Genomic DNA, 15,945 nt, shown 5'->3' on the forward strand with positions numbered 1-15,945 from the left:
GGCATGTCATTAGGATCTACAGTAGCATTTCTACTAGCAACAAAATTCATCAACTCGTCCATCTTAGCACTAAGCGAGTTAATCTCTTCTATAGCGTGTACCTTTTTGCTAGCAGGTGACCTTTCAGTGTGCCACTGAGAGTAGTTGGTCATGATATTGTCTAGGAGTTTTGTAGCGTCTCCTAACGTGATTTCCATGAACGTTCCACGTGAGGCGGAGTCCAAGATATTGCGAGAAGCAAAATTCAAGCCAACATAAAATATTTGTATAATCATCCACAAACTCAAGACATGAGCGGGACAATTTATAATCATAAGCTTCATCCTCTCCCAAGATTGTGCAACGTGTTCATGATCAAGTTGCTTGAAATTCATTATATCGTTACGTAAGGAGATGATCTTAGCCGGCAGAAAATACTTGGATATGTAAGCATCTTTGCACTTATCCCAAGAATCGATACTATTTTTAGGCAAAGAAGAAAACCAAGTTTTTGCACGATCTCGCAACAAGAAAGGAAAAGGTTTCAACTTAATCACGTCATTATACACATCTCTTTTCTTTTGCATATCACAAAGCTCAATGAAGGTATTGAGATGGGATGCGGCATCTTCACTAGGAAGGCCAGAGAATTGCTCTTTCATAACAAGATTCACCAAAGCTGCGTTGATTACATACGATTCCGCACTAGTGGCGAGAGCAATCGGAGTACTAATAAAATCATTATTATTAGTGCTCGAGAAGTCGCAAAGTTTGGTGTTTTCAGCCATGATGACCGATTTGCAATCTCTGGCGTTAGCTAGACGAATGCTTATGACAACAAACCTTCTCCTGCAACGGCACCAGAAGAATGCTGAAAGCAATCCCCAGTAATGAAACTAGAAGAATGTTGTTGATGGCCCACCAGCGCGTGGGTTCGCAGCAGTTTTCGAGGGTAGAGTATTCAACCCAAATTTGTTGGTTCGCACGACGGGAGGTGAGAGAATACTCTCAAGTATTAGCAGCTGAATTTGTCAGATTCAACCACACCTGAAAGATTAGTATCTGCAAGCAAAGTAGTAACAGCAAAGTAGCGAGTAGCGGAGTGTAACGAGCAATAGCAGGGGCAAGGAACAGCAGTAGTGACAGCAGTAGCAAGTAGCAACAGTAGCAAGCGACAGTAGTAGCAACAGTAGCAGCAGAGCAAGACAAGTAACAGCAGTAGCAACAGTAGTAGCAGCAGCAGAGCAAAATAAGTAACAACAGCAGTAGGACAAACTCGTAGGCAATTTGTCGATGATTTGTTTGGATGATATTCATCATGCAACAACTATAACACGGAGAGATATATGGCTAGCTCCCGTTCGTCAATGTGATGTAGGCATGCATTCCGTGTGTCGTCATACATGCTTAGGGAAAAGAAGTTGCATGACATCTATTGTCCATCCCTCCCGTGGCAGCAGGTTCCAAAAGGAAACTACGGGATATTAAGGTTCTCCTTTTAATAAAGAACCGGACCAACGCATTAGCACATGGTGAACACATGAACTCCTCAAATTATGGTCATCACCGGGGGTGGTACCGGTTATTGTCACTCCGGGGTTGCCGGATCATAACACATACTAGGTAACTACAACTTGCAAGATCGGATCTAAAACACACATATATTGGTGACAACATAATAATTTCAGATCTGAAATCATGGCACTCGGGCCCTAGTGACAAGCATTAAGCATGGCAAAGTAGTAGCAACATCAATCTCAGAACATAGTGGATACTAGGGATCAATCCCCATCAAAACTAACTCGATTACATGATAGATCTCATCCTACTCATCACCGCCCAGCGAGCCTACGAATAGATTACTCACGAACGACAAAGAGCTTCATGGAATTAGAGAGGGAAGAAGGTTGATGATGACGATGGCGACGATTTCCCCTCTCCGGAGCCCAAGACGGACTCCAGATCTGCCCTCCAGAGGAAGAACAGGTGGTGGCGGCGCCTCCGTATCAAAAACGCGATGAAAACTTCTCTTTTTATTTTTTCTGGGACGAAAGGCAACTTATAGAGCTGGAGTTGGGGGCGGCAGGGCCGTGTGGGCCCCACAAGCTTGCCCACCGCCACCACGGGGGGTGGTGGCGGAGCAGGGGCTTGTGGACCACTGGCCCACCCCCTCAGGTGGAACTTGGCCAAGATATTTTTTATATTTTCCAAAACTGCTCCTCGTAAATTTTCAGGACGTTTGGAGAACTTTGATTTCTGCACAAAAATAACCCCAAGGCAATTCTGCTGAAAACAACGTCAGTCCAGGTTAGTTCCATTCAAATCATGCAAATTAGAGTCCAAATCAAGGGCAAAAGAGTTTGGAAAAGTAGATAGGATGGAGACGTATCAACTCCCCGAAGCGTAAAACCTTGCTTGTCCTCAAGAAACCCAGCTGACAAACTGAGAGAGAAAGAAAAACTTTGACAAACTCTATTTGATCTTGTTGTTGCAACTATGTCTAACTCATAACCAGAATTTCAGCAAGATCACAAGTTAATCACATAAGCAAATGACTCAAAGGTCTCACGGTAAACTAATATCAATGGCATAATCAGCTAACGAGCAAATAATAATGAGTTTCAAATACCAACACTTCAATCAAAACAAGCATGAAGCAATATGAATAGGTGGTATCTCGCTAGCTCTTTCTGAGACCGCAAAACATAAATGCAGAGCACTTTCAAAGATCAAGGGCTGACTAAACATTGTAATTCATAGCAACGAAGATCCAGTCATAGTCATACTCAATATCAATCAAAAGCAAAGCATAAAAATGACAGAGGTGCTCTCTAATTGGTGCTTATATAAGAGGAGGATGACTCAACAGGAAAATAAATAGACAGGCCCTTCGCAGAGGGAAGCATTGATTTGCAGAGGTGCCAAAGCTCAAGCTTTGAAAACAGAGATAATAATTTTGGGTGGCATGCTTTCATTGTCAACGCAATGACCAAGAGTTCTCAATATCTTCCATGCTACTCATGCTATAGGCGGTTCCCAAATAGAAAAGTAAAGTTTTTAACTCCCCCACCACCAATCAATCACACTCCACGGCTAGCCGAATCCTCGGGTACCGTCCATACTAATATCAATCCGGGGGGGTCTTGTTTTACAATTATGTTTTCGAATTAAGCGTGGAACTGGGCATCCCAAATACCGGTCCCTTTCTCGTGAATGACTATGAATAAACACATGTCGAGGATAACACTCCTAGCATGGAAGATACCAATAGCCCTCTGTCACCACATGAGCGGTTCGTGCATGCAAAACAGATTATTTCTTGAAGGTTTAGAGAATGGCACATGCAAATTTACTTGGAACGGCAGGTAGATACCGCAAATAGGTAGGTATGGTGGACTCTCATGGAAAAACTTTTGGGTTTATGGAAGTGGATGCACAAGCAGTATTCCCGCTTAGTACGAGTGAAGGCTAGCAAAAGACGGGGAAGCGACCAACTAGAGAGCGACAACAGTCATCAAGATGCAATGAGTTTGACTAACATTGAATGCAAGCATGAACAGGATATAAATCACCATGAACACGAACATCACAGAGGCTTTGTTGATTTTGTTTCAACTACATGCATGAACATGCGCCAAGTCAAGCCACTTCAAACATTCAAAGGAGAATACCATCCTATCATACTACATCATAGTCATCTCAAAATCTATGTTGGCATTCAAGACAAACCATTATAAGCTCTCAGCTAAATAAGCATGGCATCAGAAACTATGATCTCTAAGTTGCCATTGCAAACATGGTTCTCTCACAACAAAGCTAAATCTGGGTCGACAAGCTAGTCATATTTACAAAAACAAAATAGATAGAGTTCATACCAGCTTTTCAGTCTCAGTCACTTCATCATATATCATCATTGTTGCCTTTCATTTGCACGATCGAACGATGTGAACAATAATAAGCGCATTGGACTAAGCTGAATCTGCAGGCAAACACAAAGGAGAAGAAAAAATAATATGGCTCTTTGAAAGCTAAACAGGTAAGCATGCAAGAACCAATAAACATTGTAACCAATATCTTCTACCTTGACACAAATAAAAAGAAAACTATTTACATGGGAAAGCTCCCAACAAGCTAAAGAAGAAAGAAAAATCTTTTGGGGTTTTCTCAAAAGGACACAAAACAAGAAAACAAGAAAACAAAAAGAAACTAGCATGGATAATACAGTGGCAAAGTGTAATCACCGGCTAACAGAGTGAAAGCATAAGCATGAATGTAAAGTCGGTGAGAACACGTACTCCCCCAAGCTTAGGCTTTTGGCCTAGCTTGATCTACTCCAATGGATGATCCTCGCGAAACCCAAAGTCATAATGGGTGTTATACGGGAGTGCTGCAGTCAGTGCCTAAATAGCTGCCTCACGAAGTCGAGCAGCAGTCGCCTCCCTCTCATACTCCTCTGCCTCTCCTATGGTTATGTAGTATCTTTGTTTTACCTGAAAGTCAAAGAAAGCAGGAGCAGGAAGGGTAATATGGAAAACACGTTGTCGGTTAAATATCAAGCGGTATAGGAGGGATCCATGATCTCTCTCAAGGAACTGGTAGCGAGTTAGAGCGACACAATCAAGGTAGGTTGTAGGGAGAGGAGGGTCTTTTGGACGGATGGATACTCCGAGAAAAGTTGCTAAGCATGTAGCATAAATTCCACCAAAGAAATCCCCCTCACTGGCATTTTTATTCAGCCTCCTTGCTATTATAGCTCCCATATTGAAGCTCATGTCACCTGTTACTGCGCTCTTAAGGATACTAAGGTCGAAACCGCATAGGTGACAATGTGCACCCTTGCCGTTAATGCACCTACCTATGAAGAGGGCAAGGTAGTGCAAGGCAGGGAAATGGATGCTTCCTATGGTGGCTTGCGTGATATCTCTGGTTTCTCCCATAGTTATACTGGAGACAAAGTCTCTGACCGAAGACTTAGGAGGATCATCAACACTACCCCCATCGGGTATCTTGCAAATCCTATTGAAATCCTCCAGATACACGGTAAATGATTTATCGTACAGTTCAAACAGTATGGATGATTCACGACCAGCTAAAACTTTAAATCTACGCACGAAAGAGGCAGTGAGCATAGCATACTATTCACATTTATCTGAGAGGAATTCTTCTAACCCGGCATTGCGGACAAGTGCATCAAACTCATCCTTGAAGCCTGCTTCGATCATGAACTCATCGGAAGGTCATTCACATGGTTGTACCGGTGCGTCCCTTAGTTGAAAAGGTTCGGGCTCCCGAAAAGAGAGACGAGGACCCTTCTTACTTGAGGAACCACCATGAAACTTCCTCCTGAACATAATTTCCTTATGCTGAAATTTTTGAAGTTCAAGAGAAAAGTGAATAAAGACCCACCACACCTTGTCGGAACTACTCCTACTAGTGCCTAGAGACCGTATCACACACTAAAACTACATGGGCCAACTAAAATCAGCATTTCTAGCTCAAGAATAGGGTCACCAAGGTAGCAAGAATACGCGAAGGATAAAGCACTAGAGCAAAAACTAATTGGACCAATGGATGAGTCACTTACCAAGGGGTAATTTCCCCAAAACGGTTCGGAGAATGGTGCTTTGAGCAAGGAGATCGAAAATGACAGCCAAATGAGCAAGAACACGGGTTTGAGCTACGAAACAATTATTTCTGGAGGTGGAAGAAGAGGCTGAGAGCTGGAATGAGTGGAGGGGGTGCCTGTGTGTTGGAAATATGCCCTAGAGGCAATAATAAATTAGTTATTATTATATTTCTTAGTTCATGATAATCTTTTATTATCCATGCTATAATTGTATTGATTGGAAACACAGTGCATGTGTGGATACATAGACAAAACACTGTCCCTAGTAAGCCTCTAGTTGACTAGCTCGTTGATCAAAGATGGTCAAGGTTTCCTGACCATAGGCAAGTGTTGTCACTTGATAACGGGATCACATCATTAGGAGAATCATGTGATGGACTAGACCCAAACTAATAGACGTAGCATGTTGATCGTGTCATTTTGTTGCTACTCTTTTCTGCGTGTCAAGTATTTGTTCCTATGACCATGAGATCATATAACTCACGGACACCGGAGGAATGCTTTGTGTGTATCAAACATCGCAATGTAACTGGGTGACTATAAAGATGCTCTACAGGTATCTCCGAAGGTGTTCGTTGAGTTAGTATGGATCGAGACTGGGATTTGTCACTCCGTGTGACGGAGAGGTATCTCGGGGCCCACTCGGTAATACAACATCACACACAAGCCTTGCAAGCAATGTAACTTAGTGTAAGTTGTGGGATCTTGTATTACGGAACGAGTAAAGAGACTTGACAGTAAAAGAGATTGAAATAGGTATGCGGATACTGACGATCGAATCTCAGGCAAGTAACATACCGAAGGACAAAGGGAATGACATACGGGATTATATGAATCCTTGGCACTGAGGTTCAAACGATAAGATCTTCGTAGAATATGTAGGATCCAATATGGGCATCTAGGTCCCGCTATTGGATATTGACCAAGGAGTCTCTCGGGTCATGTCTACATAGTTCTCGAACCCGCAGGGTCTGCACACTTAAGGTTCGATGTTGTTTTATGCGTATTTGAGTTAAATGGGTGGTTACCGAATGTTTTTAGGAGTCCCGGATGAGATCACGGACGTCACGAGTGTTTCCGGAATGGTCCGGAAACGAATACTGATATATAGGATGACCTCATTTGGTTACCGGAAGGTTTTCATGCATTACCGGAAAAGTTTCGGGCTCATCGGTAGTGTACTGGGAGTGCCGGGAGGGGTGCCGGGGACCATCAGGAGGAGTGTCACGCCCCAAGGGGTCTCATGGGCTATGGGAAGAGATAAACCAGCCCCTAGTGGGCTGGAATAAGTTCCCACTAAGGCCCATAAGGTTTGAGAAGGAAAAAACACAAGGTGGAAAGAGTTTCCAAGTGGGAAGGTGGAATCCTACTCCAAGTAGGATTGGAGTAGGACTCCTCCACCTCCAATTTCGGCCAAACCTTTAGGTTTCGAGGCTGCCTCCTCCCCTCCCTCCCTCCCTCCTATATATAGTGGGCTTTTAGGGCTGATTTGAGACAACTTTTGCCACGGCAACCCGACCACATACCTCCACGGTTTTACCTCTAGATCGCGTTTCTGTGGAGCTCGGGCGGAGCCCTGCTGAGATTAGATCACCACCAACCTCCGGAGCGCCGTCACGCTGCCGGAGAACTCATCTACATCTCCATCTCTCTTGCTGGATCAAGAAGGACGAGATCATCATCGAGCTGTACGTGTGCTGAACGCGGAGGTGCCGTCCGTTCGGCACTAGATCGGAGCGGATCGTGGGACGGATCACGGGACGGTTCGTGGGACGGATCGCGGGACGTGAGGACGTTCCACTACATCAACCGCGTTTCTTAACGCTTCTGCTGTGCGATCTACAAGGGTACGTAGATCGGAAATCCCCTCTCGTAGATGAACATCACCATGATAGGTCTTCGTGCGCGTAGGAAAATTTTTGTTTCCCATGCGACGTTCCCCAACAGTGGCATCATGAGCTAGGTTCATGCGTAGATGTCTTCTCGAGTAGAACACAAAAGTTTTTGTGGGCGGTGATGTGCGTTTTGCTACCCTCCTTAGTCTTTTCTTGATTCCGCGGTATTGTTGGATCGAAGCGGCTCGGACCGACATTACTCGTACGCTTACGAGAGACTGGTTTCATCGCTACGAGTAACTCCGTTGCTCAAAGATGACCGGCGAGTGTCGGTTTCTCCAACTTTAGTTGAATTGGATTTGACCGAGGAGGTCCTTGGATGAGGTTAAATAGCAATTCATATATCTCCGTTGTGGTGTTTGCGTAAGTAAGATGCGATCCTACTAGATACCCATGGTCACCACGTAAAACATGCAACAACAATTAGAGGACGTCTAACTTGTTTTTGCAGGGTATGCTTGTGATGTGATATGGCCAACGATGTGATGTGATATATTGGATGTATGAGATGATCATGTTGTAATAGTTAATATCGACTTGCACGTCGATGGTATGGCAACCGGAAGGAGCCATAGGGTTGTCTTTAAACTAACGTTTGTGCTTACAGATGCGTTTACTATATTGCTAGGTAGTAGCTTTAGTAGTAATAGCATGAGTAGCACGACAACCCCGATGGCGACACGTTGATGGAGATCATGGTGTGACGCCGGTGACAAGAAGATCGTGCCGGTGCTTTGGTGATGGAGATCAAGAAGCACATGATGATGGCCATATCATATCACTTATGAATTGCATGTGATGTTAATCCTTTATGCACCTTATCTTGCTTAGAACGACGGTAGCATTATGAGGTGATCTCTCACTAAAATTTCAGGACGAAATTGTGTTCTCCCCGACTGTGTACTGTTGCGACAGTTCTTCGTTTCGAGACACCACGTGATGATCGGGTGTGATAGACTCAACGTTCACATACAACGGGTGCAAAACAGTTGCACACGCGGAACACTCGGGTTAAGCTTGACGAGCCTAGCATGTGCAGACATGGCCTCGGAACACATGAGACCGAAAGGTCGAGCATGAATCGTATAGTTTATATGATTAGCATAGAGATGCTTACCACTCAAACTATTCTCGACTCACGTGATGATCGGACTTGAGATAGTGGATTTGGATCATGAACCACTCAAATGACTAGAGAGATGTACTTTTTGAGTGGCAGTTCTTAAGTAATATGATTAATTGAACTAATTGTCATGAACATAGTCTAAATGGTCTTTGCGAATTACGATGTAGCTTGCGCTATAGCTCTACTATTTTTATATGTTCCTAGAGAAAATTTAGTTGAAAGTTGATAGTAGCAAACTTTGCAGACTGAGTCTGTAAAACCGAGGGTTGTCCTCTTGCTGCACAGAAGGCTTATGTCCTTAATGCACCACTCGGTGTGCTGCACCTCGAGCGTCGTCTGTAGATGATGTGAACATCCGACATACACGTTTCTGATGACTACACAATAGTTCAGTACAAAATACTTAATGGCTTAGAAGCAAGGCGCCGAAGACGTTTTGAAACGTCACGGAACATAAGAGATGTTCTAAAGAGATGAAATTGTGATTTCATGCTTGTGCCCTTGTTAAGAGGTATGAGACCTCCGACAAGATTCTTTGTCCACGAAGTAAAGGAGAAAAGCTGTAACATCCCAAATTTTGGAATGTTAAAATAATTATTAGATTGTTTGTTTGTTTCATTGAGTGATTGAAACTTGAGTGGAGTTTGAAACTTTTCAAAAACTTTTGAATGAGAGGGAATGAAATGACTTTCCCCTTCTCCGGTAAATTCAAATTCATCCAATTAAAAGCAATGAGAGAAGATGACATGACCTCTTCAACTATAAAGAATTTGAACGGAGTTTTGCATTTGAATTCTTTCAAATATTTGCCCTTGCTTCTATATTTTTCTTCCCCGAGAAATACCCCGAAAATAATCCTTGCCAAGCAAGAAAGAGAGGAGGAACATGACCATCCAAACCGGGGATATTCCTTTGAAATATTTGGACCATAAAACCCAAGGTTTATTTGAAAAATATTAGCAAAAAGAAAATAAACCAAATTAGGGATTTTCTAAAAAACATTTTTTTGAAGTATTTATTTTGGTAGTGGAAAAATGTCCATCTTTTTGGATTTATTTTTCTGAAAATTTTAATATATTATACCCCTATATTCCGAGGATATTCTATTTCCTTTTGATCGTATTAATTCTTGTTTTAATAAATATGGAAAGAGATCTTTATTTTAGAAAAGTCCCTGGGCCACTTTAGGAAACAAATCAGGCCCATAACTCACCTTCTTCTTCCTCCCCTCGTTCTTCCTTTCTTTGCCATGGCCACGCACGAGGAAGCTTCCTCCCAATTTTTTTTCCAGGATTCGCGAAGCTCCTTCCCTCCCAGCACCTCCCTCACCCCTATAAAGGATCCCCTCGTCCTCCTCGTTCCATTCCCCTTGAGAAACGCCCCGTTCCCCTGCCCGTAGCATCCCTCCACCACCTCCCCTTTTCCCTGTCAAGAACGCACCAGGGAGCTCTCCCCTGTCGCCCCTGCGCCACCTCCAGCCCCCCTGCACCACCTCCCGCGACTTCCCTACCTCGCCGCCACCCTCCTCAATCGCACCCCCACCCCCGTCGGCGACCTCCCCACCTCGCCGGAGCAGCTACCTCGCCGGAGTTCTTCCTCTGTGTCACCCATGGTGAGATTCACGAAATCCCGTATTGTAGTTTTTTCAGAAAATTGAAATTTTAGAAAATTCATATCTATTAGTCTATAACTCCGAATTAGGTGATTCTTTTTGCCTTGGATCACAAATTTTATGTAGTTTCTGTAGATATATAATTTGTATGTGTTTGGATTTATAAAATGTGAATTAGATCAGATTTGATTTAAAGCTTTTTTTGCTTATACTAGGAGTTTAAAAATAGCTTTTAAATTAATTATTTTTGCTACTGTTTCCTATTGATCATCTATTTCAGTAGTTTAAGTTTCAATTTTTTTTAAATATTTTTACTTAGGGTTTAAGCAAAACAGGTTATGTTTTAGCCTTTTTTGTTTTCTTGCTATTTCTTTTGTATTAATTGTTCTTAATTTGTTTTTTTGTAATTGTGACAAGTTATATTTTGTTTTCTGATATTTACCAGTAACTTTTCAACAACAACAAAATTTTATTTTATTTATTCTTATTTGTTTGCATGGAATCAATTCTAGTTCTATACTAACTTGCAAATTGATTGCATTGCTAGTTTGATTTCCTATTTTGAAAATACTTATAAAATAATATTGTTTTGTAAATTTTACTTCTGTTATCTTAGTTATTTTATATTTTGTTTTCTGTTATTTTTTCTAATTTAGTGTTTTATTTTCAGTTAGAACAAAAACTATATAGTGTTTGATGTAGTAGAAGGCTTCCTAGCTTCTTTGAAGTTTCCTTTGGATTTTTATCCGCTCTCTCTTATTGATTTTTGATTGCATCAACTTTTATTGCTGTTTGTTAATTGATTGCTAGAATGATTGCTAGTGTGAGTGCTTATGTGAATACTATGTTTGATTATATAGATTTCATCGGAGGGTGACGAATAGTTCTATCACGTATTTCCCGAGAACGAAAATTCTTCTTCATCAACATCACAAGGCAAGTCATTTGATCATGTATCACCTATGTTTTATGCATCGTAGTTCTACCATCCTATGCCCAATTGCATGCTGATTAGGTACTTGGAAATTATGGTTACATATTGTAGTATCATGTGGTAGGCACCCAACAACCCCGTTACTAGGCCCGGGACGACAAATTTCATATTGCTATGCTTGAGTAGACGGGATTCTGGTTGAGAGTTTATCACAAGTGATGCGAGCATACTTTAATAACCAAGACCGGTTAAGTCAAGACTTTTCAAGACCTCGTGATGCCATGCAACTCTGGGTGAAGGACAGTTGATCGGCTCCCTGGAGAAACCAGTGGATGACCCGGGATGCTGGAGACGGCCATGACATCTTGCGGAAAGCTTCACCTAGGCTCAAAGAGACGGACGGATATTTTCAAGACCCAAGGCTTACCTGCACAGCCACAAGTCATTATGGGCTCTGGCTTGGTTGGACAACGCGGCGACTCTGGACAGGCGGTGCTAGCAGATGTAGAAGAACGGTAGGATTGGATGGGCACCGACAGGGATTCAAAGGGACCCGTTGAAAGACCATGTTTTGATCATCCGGTCTTCAAACACCCTGAAGTGCGAGGACATACTCGGAGGCGATAAAATCTTGTGGGGAACGTGTGCAAAACTCTGCAGAGTACTCAAACCTAATCGATTAGCCGTGTCCATGGTCATGGACAATTTGAGACAAAGGAACTGAAGTTATCTGAAATTCTCAACACAAATAATAATATTGATGTGGGTATTATTGACAACATGGGTACGAGAATTGGTTGGTGGAACCATCTCGTTAACAACCAACAATGTAGTAACATTTTGCTTTTAGCCCTCTCTTGATGTAGGAGAAAACTTGCTTTTCGCTAAAAACTTATAGCCCCACCTGCCATATATGCATATAGTATAGATGATTACTTTTCACCCCTCTCTCATCTGACTTGCCGGCATATTCAATATGCTGACCTACATGGCTGCAACGTCTTATGTTGCAGATATTTTTCTTCGACGAGTAAGAGTACGATTCAGGGTTACGGTCTACACTCAACTTGTCGTTGGTGTTTATTGGGACTCCAGTCCCTTGACTGCTTCCGCTGAGATATTTAAGGTATATATTAGTTTTACGCTATTTACATGTGATTGCACTTTGATATATACATGGATGTACTGTGTGTGCTAGCATACTGATCCAGGGATGGCACAGCTACGCAGAGGCTTGACTCGTTTTGAGTCGGGTCGCTATAGAAATGGTATCAGAGCACATGTTGACTGTAGGACGTGACCCTAGAAACTGGAAATTTCTTAGGAAAGGATCTCTCAAAAAATTTATTTCCAACAACACCTTTTACTTCTCATCTCTTTTGATTTCATCGAATGTTCCCTCTCACCTCAAATAGTTAGACAACACCCTTACCCCTTTGACCACATGAAGGATCAACTGAGTCCCACTTCAAAGTAAAGAGGATTTCATCATGCATTGAAGAATTGAAGCTGCACCAATTGAAGACTCTCAAGACCCGAAGAATTCGAAGACCCTGAAGCGTTCGAATATTTATATGACCATTAGAAGTCCAAACCCCTGTTATATACCCACGTTAGATACGATGATTTGTGAGCCGTCATTGGTGTGTGTTTTTCGACTGCCACAAACAAAACTTATTCTCAAAAATATTGTTTGTATTGCGTGTATCTCCCTCTCTCTCTTACCTGTCTCATCCCAAAAACCTTGGACCCAATAGATGGCGTATGAAGCTGGACTTGTAGTCTCTGGACCAATGACCCAGCCGGAGGCTGAAATATGGATTCAGAACATGGAGAACCACTTCGGGAGCAACTTGATCTCAAGGAAGTATGAAGTGGAACATGCTCTTTAGTACTTTACACAAAGTGCTGCAATCTGGTGGAAAATGCATCATGCCATACAAGGATTTAGTGGAGCAGAAACCTGGGACGAATTCAACAAGACTTTGTTAAGATCCCGACTTATTCAGAAGTGCTATGACAATCCGAAGGAGAAGACTTGTGCATGCAAGATCTATGGAGAAATAGGACACACCCACGAAGAACACAAGGATGGATGCACTCATTGTGAAGAAAATCACCCAACTAAGGAGTGCCCAAGTAGTCAGGTGACTTGTTTCCTTTGTGAAGGAACCACCCACTAACCAGCTCAATGTCACATTTACCCCAAGGTACAACAAGTTGTCCAGCAGCAGAAAGAAGCAATGAAGGAAACACTCAAGAAGAAGATTCTAGAAGAGCCGGTGATGAACGAAAATATTGAAGACCCTGATGGACAAGGCCTGGCCAGATTTTTCTCCAATGCATGCTACTCATGTGGAGAAGAAGGAAATTATTCACAGGATTGCACGAAGGGAAGCCAAGAGTATCTGGGAAACTCCCCGACGGAAAAAGTGGAGTTTGATCCACTTGAAATAGAAGAACTGGCCAAAATAAAGGAGTCCAGAAAGAAGAAAAAGTACCCTCGGAAGAGCCAAATCTCTGTAGATATAGACCTGAGTCATGTCAGATGTTACAAGTGTATGGAATTTGGCCACCACAAATACATGTGCTCAGGAAGGAATCCGGAAACCCAAGTAGCAAAAGCAAACACTAAGACGCCTCGAGACTTATCAGAACTCATTTGCTTTCGTTGCAAGGAAGCAGGAAATTTTGCTAGCGATTGTCCACAAAGGAAGAAAGGTAAAAAGGAGTGGTTAAGTTTTGACCGCGGCAATTAGTATAATCTGAAGAACTCTTGTTTTTCATGAGATCATGGAGTGAAAAAAAATTGTAACAGAAGTCCCTGAGATTGTAATAACATCATGAATAAATGGAACTTATTGTCTCATGATTGCCTATGTTGAAAGTGTATGCGTTGTTTCTCTACGAGCAAAGATCTCTGAACATTTTTGAGGATATGAGAAAATATGATCATGCATACATGAGTATATTTCATTTTAAGTGTGGTAGTAATCGGTAAACCCACAGGACCCAAGGAGTAGGAATGTACCATGCATACCAAGAAGCCAAACCCACTGAATACAGTCGAAGGAAATGTTGGATCATATCAAACTACGAGGGTGACAACAGAAGAATAGTGTACCTTGGAATTGGAAATTTGAGGAGAGGTTTAATATGAGGAACAAACACTTTTGTTGGTACACAGACCAATGGAAAAGGAAAATGATTTCAAGGAACACAACCGGTACCAAGGATGCATCTCAGGATTTTCATGAAGGTAATCCCAAGAGCATGAAGGAATAAGCTATGATGGATCAGCAAACGTGTTCTTAGGAGCATACGAAAATCTGAGAGTTGTGAAGATACGATAGATGTTTTGTTCAGCTTGCAGAACCAATGGATTATCCGAACTTCGTTCGTAGACAAGAGAAATTCTGCAATGCTTGTGAGGATGCCCAAGTGTTAGAATACGAGATTCACTAAGCCTTATACAAGGTAATGATTTCAGTGCGACATGGCTTGGCCACCATGACGACTTACTATTATCATTCTCTTGCTATTCGGAATGGTAAATCTGAGAGACTTACCCATAGTGAGAGATGACGTTCTTTGAAGCTTTTGTTTAAGCCTTATAATGGTATAAGAAAAGCCCATGTACATGGCACTTGTTGTCACGCGTAGGAAATTTTACGGTGAGGATGAAACCAAGACCCTTCTCTCTGCAGGATAACCACAAATGGTAGACCACCATGAGAATCATCGATAGGTTAATTAGAGTTGATCATGAGACTGTGAGTTAAGAAGACCCAGTAATGGAAGAAGCTTAAATCAACAGAAGGACCCTCGTTTTAATGGAAATGTTATGAATATAGCGGAAGATATGAAGACTGTGAGGAGTCAGATGTCAAAACCCGAGAGGATGTCTAAAGTTTTGAGGGACCAATAACCTTCATTTTAAGTGTGGTAGCATCCCACTTTGGAGGAGGTTGGAATTGTTAGAACACCCCCAAACCCTAACCTTTCTTTCTAGCCTCTTCGAATCTCGAGGACGAGATTCATTTTAAGTGTGGTAGGTTTGTAACATCCCAAATTTTGGAATGTTAAAATAATTATTAGATTGTTTGTTTGTTTGATTGAGTGATTGAAACTTGAGTGGAGTTTGAAACTTCTCAAAAACTTTTGAATGAGAGGGAATGAAATGACTTTCCCCTTCTCCGGTAAATTCAAATTCATCCAATTAAAAGCAATGAGAGAAGATGACATGACCTCTTCAACTATAAAGAATTTGAACGGAGTTTTGCATTTGAATTCTTTCAAATATTTGCCCTTGCTTCTTTATTTTTCTTCCCCGAGAAATACCCCGAAAATAATCCTTGCCAAGCAAGAAAGAGAGGAGGAACATGACCCTCCAAACCGGGGATATTCCTTTGAAATATTTGGACCATAAAACCCAAGGTTTATTTGAAAAATATTAGCAAAAAGAAAATAAACCAAATTAGGGATTTTCTAAAAAAACATTTTTTTTGAAGTATTTATTTTGGTAGTGGAAAAATGTCCATCTTTTTGGATTTATTTTTCTGAAAATATTAATATATTATACCCCTATATTCCGAGGATATTCTGTTTCCTTTTGATCGTATTAATTCTTATTTTAATAAATATGGAAAGATATCTTTATTTTAGAAAAGTATCTTAGCCACTTTAGGAAACAAATCAGGCCCATAACTCACCTTCTTCTTCCTCCCCTCGTTCTTCCTTTCTTTGCCATGGCCACGCACCACGAAGCTTCCT

The sequence above is a fragment of the Hordeum vulgare genome, chromosome 2H (assembly GCF_904849725.1).
Source record: "Hordeum vulgare subsp. vulgare chromosome 2H, MorexV3_pseudomolecules_assembly, whole genome shotgun sequence".
NCBI lineage: Eukaryota > Viridiplantae > Streptophyta > Magnoliopsida > Poales > Poaceae > Hordeum > Hordeum vulgare.